Below are 10,348 nucleotides of genomic sequence, written 5' to 3'. Positions count from 1 at the left end.
CAAGTTGAGTGTATAAATATTATATCCTTTAAAAATTTGTCACAAATAAAATCATTCAGTACTTCATAATGTTGTATATAGATAGACTTTCAGTCAAGTTTATTCTGTTCATATCATGGTCAGGATTCTTTTTTCAGGAGCATATAGATGACATCTTCCTCTCATTGAGGTGAAGAATTCTCACATTTAAAGTGAGCGCTGTAAAGTTGTTGAGGAGATTTCTTATTTTCTAGTGAAGAAAGACTTTGGTCCAATCTTGGGTCTGTATCAGAAGGAGTTGGAGTATCTCATACAATGCTTTTTAATCTACTTGGCAGGAATTTTAGTTATGGGAGCTTTATTCCAAAGACAGTGGCATCAGGGAAGTATCTGTTTATTGGCATCATCCAATACCCATGTCCTAAGTGTCTATTAAAGAATATTGATGTTAGAGGCCAAACATTAACCATCCTGAAACCTAGCATGAACCCAAAGTGTAAAATGTACTTAAAATCATTCACTTGCCTTATTTCTCTCCCTCTGAACCAAGGACTTGGCATTCTTCCCCCAAAGCACAGTATCTGTGTTTTCATAATGACTTTTCTTTGTTCCAAGCTAATTGCTTTAGAAACGCTGTTACATTTTGCATTTTTATGGTCCTCTTGATATAGACCTGAGTTAATACATGGAAGGCACTTAGAAGACTGTCTATCACATGGTAAGCACTTAACACATGTATACTATATAATATATATATAAGAATATTATTATTATTTATTATTATGTTTTAAAGTTTTCATTGATTAGTTCATTGATTAACTCATTTCATTGATTAGTTCATTAGTATGTAACATTGGATACATGGGGAGCTGGGCACTGGACATGCAACAGAATTTAAACATATAGGGTATCTGAGAAGCTGGTGACTGCAGCAAAGTTTGAATCTTCCAGGATCTTTCCGTAAAAATAGAACATAAAGAGAGAAAAATCAAAGACCACCAGACACTATTTAAAACCAAACTAGTTGGCAAAAGCATCTGGAGACACAGAAACATAAGGACTGGGATAATTATTAAACATTAACTATATATTTACCTGTAGAACTAAGATATAAGTGCTTTAGTAAAGAGAGCAGTATGTGAAGGTTCTATTCTCTAACAAGCTAACATGAATTGGGGGGAATAAGATGTTCACAAAAGGCAGAATGAGTTTGCTAATTGCCTTGTAAATGTATTCTAGTTATTAAACCAAAAAAATGATAATTTTAATCTGTTTTCACACACGTGTTTGAAATAACAGATGTAGGAAATGAGTACGATTGGCTGATAACTTCACAAAGAGTCAAACCAACATGATGAGCCCTTTGGTGATGAACATGATGCGTCACCTTGAAGTGGCATACTGAGATAGGTGAGGTCGTGTGTGCTCTTTCTTCAAAAGGTTGTGCAGCACCTTCAGTCGTTAGTCCAATAAATAATCATCAAGCCCCAATACCATACTAGGCACAATTATGGGGACTGGATACAATGGCTTGAACAAAACAAAAGAAACGAGCAATAAGAAACCAACCTGTCCCTATACCCATGGAATGTACAGTAAGATAGAAAATGTTGTCACTAATCAAATAATCTTGCAAATAGATGTCTTATCACTCTGTGATGAATGGAGAGGTGTATGGTGCTATGAGAATAAATAATAGGAGAACTATGCCTAGTCTAGGGGAAAAAGAATAGATTGTCTGGAAAGAAGGTGATATTTGAACTAAAATATGAATGCTGGATGGCTTTAAGGAGGCATTAGCAGGGCAGGGCAGGGAGGAGGCAGCAGTAGGGGGCAGGAGAGTATTTCAGAGCAGCAGAGAGAGCCTTTGAAGAGGTTCTGAGTTACAAAGGAGAAGGGGACACCAGTATGTGATGGCCTCAGAGTGAAGAGGGTGGGAAAAGAGAAGAGCCAGAACAGGGAAGGGTAACTATGTAGTTTATTGTCAAACTGGATCGCGTTTGAGATTAAAAGGGAAGCACTACCAATGATTACACTGAAACAACAGGTGGCCACTGGGTCCCTGAGTCACCCTAATTATAGGCTGTGATAAGAAGAGGTCTGTATGCAGAGAGTGATGGAATTGTTGGAAGGATTTTAAGCAGAGGTTTACATTTTGGCCACTGCAGTGTGGAGAGTGGGTTATAATGAGGCGGGTGTGCATGTGGAGAGACTACAAATTAGCATGCTTGTTTCCCAGAGATCAACTGAAAGGCAGTTTCTGTTGCTGTTATTTTTTGTTTGTTACATTGTTATAGTCCCTCCTGTTGCATGTAGAGAACCTGGCCTAAAATCACACTAGGAGTTTCCTTTTCTTTCAATGATTGGAGTTGAGTTGAGAAATGCTACTTTCCATGCCCATAACTGAAGTATCTAGAGATCAAGATAGGACTGACAAAAGGTGATTATATTTAGAATTACTATAGCATAATCTGTTTTCTCTCTGTCTACATACATACACAAACACACACATATACGCAGAGACATATAAATGCCTGCATATACATGTCTCTCTCTCTTTCACACACGCACACACACACACACACACACGCACACACACACAAATTCATTCATTGTATATTTAACAAACTACTAAAAAGCAGTAAAGATCCTATTCAGTGAGTTAACCGTCCCATGGAGAGGGGTCTTCCACTCTGTAAGTATAACCTTCAAAATACTGGTGGGTTTGGACTTCTTCTCAAGAAGAAATTTTCATTAAGTTTAAATAGTAAAGCATTAATTAAAGCATAAATGGAAGTAAGAAAAAATTTTTAAAAGGTAAACAGTGTAAGAATACCAAATGATGAATTTTTTTAAACCTATCTCAAATCCATCTGTATATAAAATTTTGTATCCTGCTTCCTTTCAACTTAACATTATATCATAATTAAGACTATCACCTTTAGCAAATAAAACATATAGGATGCTCTATTAAGTTTGAATTTCAGATGGACTGAATTTTTGTGTGTGTGTGTAAGTATGTCTAAAATATTGCAAGGAAAATAGTTTTACTGAAAAAATTGTTGCTTATCTGGAATTCAAATTTAACTGGATGCTCCATGTATTATCTGCCAATGTTAATTATAAACATTTTCCTTTTAAGTGTAATCTTCACAGACTATTATAAATAAATTATGCCAAACACTTTAATGCAGGAAAGATGTCTTAGTTTTAAAGAGCATGTCTTTGGACAGATTCACAGAAGTGAACTTCCCAGGTTGGATTGAATATATGCCCAACCCCAAATTTATTTTATAGAAGTATTATGGGCTCTAGTTTCTTTTCCTTATTTATGTAGTTATTTATTTAGGTAGGTAGGTAATTAGTTAGTGCAAATGTTGAATTTGTATCATTATTGCTGAGATTCCAATTTTTTTTTTTTTTTTAAATCAGTAGTTCAGACTCTCCTTAGAGAATTTATCCTTGGATGGCAGTCCAGGTTCTTCTAAAGCCTTACTGGAAGTCTTAGATGTTTCAGTGAAGGAGATTTCTGTACAGGCTAGATACACATTTCTCTGGATTCCCTGTATTCTACTACTATGCTGAGCTTATCAGCAAACAATCAGTGATATTATCCCAGCCTCCCTTTCCTTCTTTGTCTTTCCCTTTATCGTCCTTCAAGTTTTGCCCTTATATTTTGCCTTTTGCATTTACCAAGTACCTGTACGATGAATGCTTATTCAGTCAGAGTCTTTGGGACTTCCCAATCCTGATTTTCGTACTCTGGGCTGGGTGACCTTAGTCAGACTACTTGCATTCTCTGAACTTTGGTTTCTTCATCTAGGATAATTGTATGGCAGGATATCTGTCATGATAAAATGAGAACGTTTCGGGGAAGACACCTGATGTGTCAGATACAGGTAGGTGCTCAATATATTCCTAAGAATGCTAATGTCAACATGAGGACTAACTGACCCGGGCAAAGCCCTCTGAGAGGCAACAGATGTTTATGTGTAACAAGGTCCATGTTACTGTTAACAGCTAAATCTTATTTTCTCCATTTCACTGTATTTCTCCAGAGGGCGCATTTTCTTAAATGCCTGCCGTGACTTCCATAGTATCAGGGAAGGGCTGCTTTGGTTTCTGATGCTACAGTTCTCTGCCTTGCTCCCGCTCCCAATTCATATTGAAGCCATTCCAGAAGGACCATGGTGCCGAGACGTGTTTTATGAGCTTCTGGCTTTGAGGCTGACCGAATAACTTGCTGACAGTACCTGAGCAGAAAACAACTCCCTCACTAGAGAACAGTTAAACACTTCCCTGGTCACAGCAGTGACTCCGGATTTTAGTGTCTAATCGCTTTTACACCACAGTCCGATAGCCTCATTCCCATTGACCCACTCACACTTCTATTCATTAATTATTAATCAATACATATTAAGTACCTCCCGGAGTCTAATGCCAAGTGGCTTTAATGAATCTTTCGATCAGAAAACGAGATCTACTGTTACTTAATATGCTTCCTGCAGCCACAGAAATAAATGAGGCATTGCATGGTGGCAGTTCACTGATACCTGGAACATCTATTTGTCAGCTCTTTTAAATGTATTTTGGTTCATGGTGACAGTACCTATTTTCAAAGCATTTTTAATCAGCGGTCTAGGTATAGATGCCAAGTAAACAAATGCAATAAATCAAATATTCCTTCCAAATTTACAACTCCCATCTCAGGCTCAGTTTGTTAGTGTCGTCAAATACTGTTCAACCTCAGGCACCACTCTCTCTGGAGCCTTCTTGCCTGGATTTCTGGTATAACTTGCTCCCATCTCCTCAGACTTCTGGTTAATTCACTGCTATTCAAAGGCTTTATCACTGGGTGGCACCCTCCACCTTATTTGGATTTCCTTTCCTCGCCAGTGTAATCGCCTGCTGGTCTAAAGCCAGGGTCTAGCCCCAGATGTCCATGTTTGGAATCCAGACTTTGAAATTTATTTGGCTCCGTGATAATGGACAACTTAGGTAATGTCTCATCATCAAAATGAGGATAACTGTAGTAACTACCTAGTAGGATTCTCGTGAGAATTTAAAAAGTTAAAGTACTTAGAAGAGGGCCTGGCAAATTATATCCAGTAAAGTTTATTTGTTATTTTTATTATCATATTCAGGATAGTACAGTAGCACCTGGGAATACAGACATGAATAAGCCACAGAACTTAAGAAACAGACAAAAACCCAATAACACAGATGAGAAAAGCTAATGACCGCAATGATAACAGAGAACTAAGCTGAGTGTTTGCTGCGGACTTGTGGTTGTCGTCCAGTAATAAATAATTTTCAATCATTTATTGAAAACCTGTAGGGGTGCCTGGGTGGTTCACTTGGTTAAGTATCTGACTCTTGATTTTGACTCAGGTCATGATCTCACGGTTGTGAGATAAAGCCCCACGTTGGGCTCATGCTGAGCATGGAGGCTGCTTGGGATTCTCTCTCTCCCTCTCTCTCTCTCTGCCCCTACACTGCTTGCCCTCTGTCTCTCTCAAAACAAATAAATAAACATTTAACAAAGAAAGAAAGCCTAAAAATATAGGTACCGGAGTTAGTTCCTTAAAAATATTACCTCATGTGTCCTTTCCAAGAGCTGCGTAAAGTAAATGTTTATGCCCATTTTCCAGATAAGGAAACTGAGCCTAATAGAAGTTAGATCATTTGCATAAGGTCATTCATCCTGTAAATGGAAGATCCCAGATTTAAATCCAGCGTAGTTTTAGTCTGAAACTCCACTGTGTAACTTTTGCTCTGCCGTCTTTTTATTTTCTATTCCTTTAAAAAAATTTTTTTTAACGTTTATTACTTATTTTTGAGAGAGAGAGACAGAATGTGAGCGGGGGAGGGACAGGGAGAGAGAGGGAGACAGAATCCAAAGCAGGCTTCAGGCTCCGAGCTGTCAGCAAAGAACACAATACAGGGCTCAAACCCAGGAACCTTGAGATCAGGATCTGAGCGGAAGTCTGACACTTTAACTGGCTGAGCCACCCAGGCGCCCATCTCTCTTTATATTCCATCTCAGCTGTTACTGGTTAAAATTTGAACACCTACTTCTCAATATGTTCCTATATTCTGGAAGAGCTTGGGTTGCCTGTGACACCTAATGAGGAAATCATAAACATATCTGCAGATCGAGCCCCTTCTTCTTTTCTGAGGTGAATGCTGAGCCCACAGAGCTGCCAGTCCCTCACGGACCTCCTTACATTTTCTGTGACAGTCCCCTCCTCTCTGACAGGTCTATCAGCATTTCTGCGGCTGCTTGTGCTGATAAAGCTTCCCGAACACACGCACCAGACAGACATCGCTTGGTGACCTGTTCACGAGGGCACTCGGAGAAGGAGGTCTAGGTTGGAGGGACGGTGTCCCGTAGAGGGCTCCACATGGCACAGCAACTGCAAGGTTCAAACAGGGCAGTGGAGATGTGGGGGCAAACGTTTTCTCTTGAAATGTCTGGAGGAAGTTACTAATCCCAAGAATTTGTTACTGGAAGAAGTGAATTTAAATTACAACGGAAATATTAGGTAATAAAGTTGTTTTTGCTTTTGTTCCGTTTCACACAAGATGTAGACCTGATGACATGAAACAAAGGAGCCCGAAGAATTTAAAAATTATTCCCTTTAAGAATTACAAGCATTTAGGGGTGTCTGGGTGGCTCGGTCGGTTAAACATCTGACCCCTGATCTAGGTGCAGGCCACGACTGAGCCCTGTGTCTGCTTCTGCAGAGCCTGCTTGGGATTCTCTCCCCATCTCTCTCACTCTCTTTCTGCCCCTCCCTTGCTTGCATGTGCATGAGCTCTCTCTCTCTCTCTCTCTTTCTCAAAATTAAAAACTTAAAAAAAAAAGAATTAGAAGCATTTATGCATCATCACTTTTCAATATCTTTCCTAATGTGGAATATTAGCCAAATATTTTCTTACTGTTTTTCAGGATGTATATGAAGACTGAAGAAGCTTTGAAATACAAAAGTGGTGGGGCGCCTGGGTGGCTCAGTCAGTTACGCATCTGACTCTTGATTTTGGCTCAGGTCCGGATCTCATGGTTTGTGAGATCAAGCCCCATGTCCAGCTCTGTGCTGGGCGTGGAGCCTGCTTGGGATTCTCTGTGTCCCTCCCTGTGCCCCTCCCCCGCATGCTCGCACGCTCTCTCTCTCCCTCTCCCTCTTTCTCAAAATAAATAAGTAAACTTAAAAAAAATTAAAACCAACTATGAGATACAAAGGTGGTGGATGTACATGGTGTGATTGCAAGTGTCTAAGAAGCCCTCCCCTCAAGTTCACGGTAACTTTAAACACACACACACCCTCATATCCCACACCCTGCACAAACAGACATACAGACATGCACACACGTCCCTGACATACACAGACACAGACACATGCATATATGGACATGCCACACCCTCATACTCTTCAAACACAAACCCAGACACTTGACCCTCCCACAAGTGAGAGGAGGGGCAGGCAGGGGCAAGAGGCCTGGAAGGGCAAGGATAACATTTGCTGAAAACTGAAATTATATTGTAGGCATTTCAGTACAAACTTGATGTTTTTGACTTTTGTGCATTTAAATTCAGAACGACCTGAAATAGCTCACATTTGAAACTGCTATGTGTCGAATATTCTTTAGTGTGAATGTGCTTCTGATCATTTCTGGAGAGCAGGTTTTGATAGACAAACTGCACATACTGAGGGCCTAAGGCTAAAGGCGAAATGAGAACAGGGCAAAGAGAGAGGTTGTTGGGGTGTCTGAAACAAAGTCAGCTAACACAGCGATTTGTCCTGGGGTCGGTGCTGAGTGAAAACCTACAGACACCACTGAGAGCTGTCCACAGGAATACGCCAAACGTTGTCCAGAAAATACTGTAGCTCAAGAGCATTTTTCTACTTACATCAATGTGATGCTTGAAAGGTCACTTTGGTCTATATAAAACTAGGACTTATTGGCTACCGTGAAGTTAAATGAGACATTCTAGATCCCAAGTCTAGGCAATCATAAATCCCAAATTCTAAATTCTTCAATTTAATCCAAGGCTTAATATTTTTCATCTTTAAAAACACTACATGTGAATTAGTTTGTCTTTGAACTTGTATAGTTTAGTAAATTTTTTAATATTTGGATAGAGACAGTTGGTGAAGAAATGCTAAAAAGTTTTGAGAAATTAAAAACAAAAGGTTATGATTAATGTAGACAGATGACCTGTTACAAACTTTAGCGTGGATTAGAAGGGTGCATTATCACAGTGCCTTACGCATGGATGGCTCGATCTGGATATGTATGAAGATTTTAATTAACGAGATCATCATTAAGGAATAATATCTCCACTACTTCCTTTCTCTGGTTATAGATGTTATGACCTGAGCTTTAGGATGCCATTCTCCCTGATATTTTAAATGTTGTTCCTAAGGAACAGTGGAAGGGAAAATATTTCTTTGACCACCCATTAGCTTGAAATTTACTTTCTCTTATCCATCTGATAAAGCCAACATCCGTTAATCTAGAGAGCATTCTTAGAAGGGCTATTGGTTCATTCATATTTTTGGCTGTGGAAATGACTTAAAACAGGACAGATGGAGACCAAGTTTGGTCACAAAGTGCTTAACATTGGGCTATTATGTCTACATTCATTGTGGACCACTGTGAGGTAGTTTTGAGTTTATGTTCATTAACTTTCACTACAGCAGAAGAAAAGAAAGAAACTAATATACCAAATCTGAGATCTATAAAATTATGGGCTTTTTGTAAGGTTGAGAACATTCTTATCTAATATGCATTCAAAAATGCTTAGTGGAAATCAGTAAAGGAAAACAATAGTGATGAGTAACTGTATACTACATTTGGCCAAAGTTTTTTTTTTTTTCTTTTTCTTCCTAAATGTTTCACATCAGACTCTGCCTTTATTTTTTATGATTGTGGAATTACTCTCTTTTCATACCCCAATTTTCTGGCTAATTCATATTACTCATCTGACTTTGTTTACAGTATATGTGGATGTCAACTCAAGAGAAAAATATTAAGAAGGGACATCTATCATAAAATGTCAACTTGTTAATGATTCCTAAATTAATGGATTGATTGATTGATTGATTTCATTTATTCAGTAGGCAAATATTTACTGAAGACTTACTCTGGGCCAGTTTCTATGATTGGAGATGATGCTAAAAACAAGACAGACAAAAATTTTCTCCTCAGTGCATCTTATACTTTAGCAGCAGAGACAGATTAGTAACTCCCGAATTTCCACTAAAATACCATGGAACCAGAGAAGAAGAACAATGAAAACTCATAACGTAGAACATTAAGACTATAGGAAGATCAGCTTTGGAAGAAATTTTATTAAGTTTAAGGTTGATACAAAAAGAGAAAAAAGATTGTTCATTTCTATGCATCACTTCAGGAAATAGCAAGCTTGACTGCATACATTAAGACAGTTAAAACATTTCCTGCCTCTCCCATGCTATTTCTCCTTTGGCCCAAAGACCCCATGATCTACCAACCAGTGATCTGTGCAGACAACTTCTCACTGCTTCAGTGACGTTTCCACAAAAGTCAACTTCTCTTCAGTGACTGCCACTATTCTGCAGTAATTTGTCATGCAGAATAAAGGTGCTAAAAGTATTTTTTCAGTAACTTGGGGAACTGTGAGTAAAAAACAAAATTGGCACAAAACTACATGTTAACTGTGTATGTGACAAAAACAAAACCAAGAATCTGTAAATATTCCAATCCTTTCTCCTCCCCTACCTTCTAATGAGGAAGAATCCTCATTAGGATTCTTCAGTCCTTCTTTGTGCGTGTTAATTTGGAACATGATTGATGATGAAAACTTAGAAAAGACCATAGTGTTTGACTGTAGGTTAATATGCTGCAAGGAAGAAAAAGTAGCTTAAATGAGGTTTCTCTTTCATGTCTCACTTCCAAGGTAAGGGCCCTGGAGCTGATCGGCTGCCTTGCCGTATTCAACTTAAGACTTCTGTCCCAGACTCTCCAGTGACCGGTATGATCCACACCATCTCTCAGATCTCAGGGAAAAATGGATAAGCCCAGAATAGATTTTAGAGGTTTAACCAGGAAGTGGCATCACTTCAGCTTATACCAGCTTGGTTAGAACTTTGTCACATGTCCACACAAAGCTGCAAGGGAATCTAGAAGTGAGAACTCTGTCGGTGTGGTTATATACCCAGCTAAAACTCAGGAGTTCCATTTCTAAAGAAGGAAAGGATGTATATCAGGGAACAACTAGCAGTCTGGACCTTAACCCACCCCTGTGACTACCTTAATAGCCATCTGTTTTCCTCTTACCACACCTAGAACCCACACAATCTCCTCCCTGGATAACAGTTCAAGC

General features: G+C 38.9%; 1 long non-coding RNA gene across 1 annotated transcript; it reads right to left on the bottom strand.

Moving 5' to 3' along the window:
• Positions 1-519: 519 nt before the first annotated feature.
• On the bottom strand, positions 520-10,105 carry LOC131495531 (uncharacterized). The gene is made up of 3 exons (XR_009254001.1): positions 9,498-10,105; positions 1,331-1,509; positions 520-652 (listed from the first exon to the last, which is right to left on the bottom strand). It is a non-coding gene; the product is annotated as an uncharacterized LOC131495531 (long non-coding RNA).
• Positions 10,106-10,348: the final 243 nt, after the last annotated feature.

This window comes from Neofelis nebulosa, chromosome 15 (assembly GCF_028018385.1).
Source record: "Neofelis nebulosa isolate mNeoNeb1 chromosome 15, mNeoNeb1.pri, whole genome shotgun sequence".
Taxonomy (NCBI): Eukaryota; Metazoa; Chordata; class Mammalia; order Carnivora; family Felidae; genus Neofelis; species Neofelis nebulosa.
This window is presented reverse-complemented; position numbering and strand designations above follow the sequence as displayed.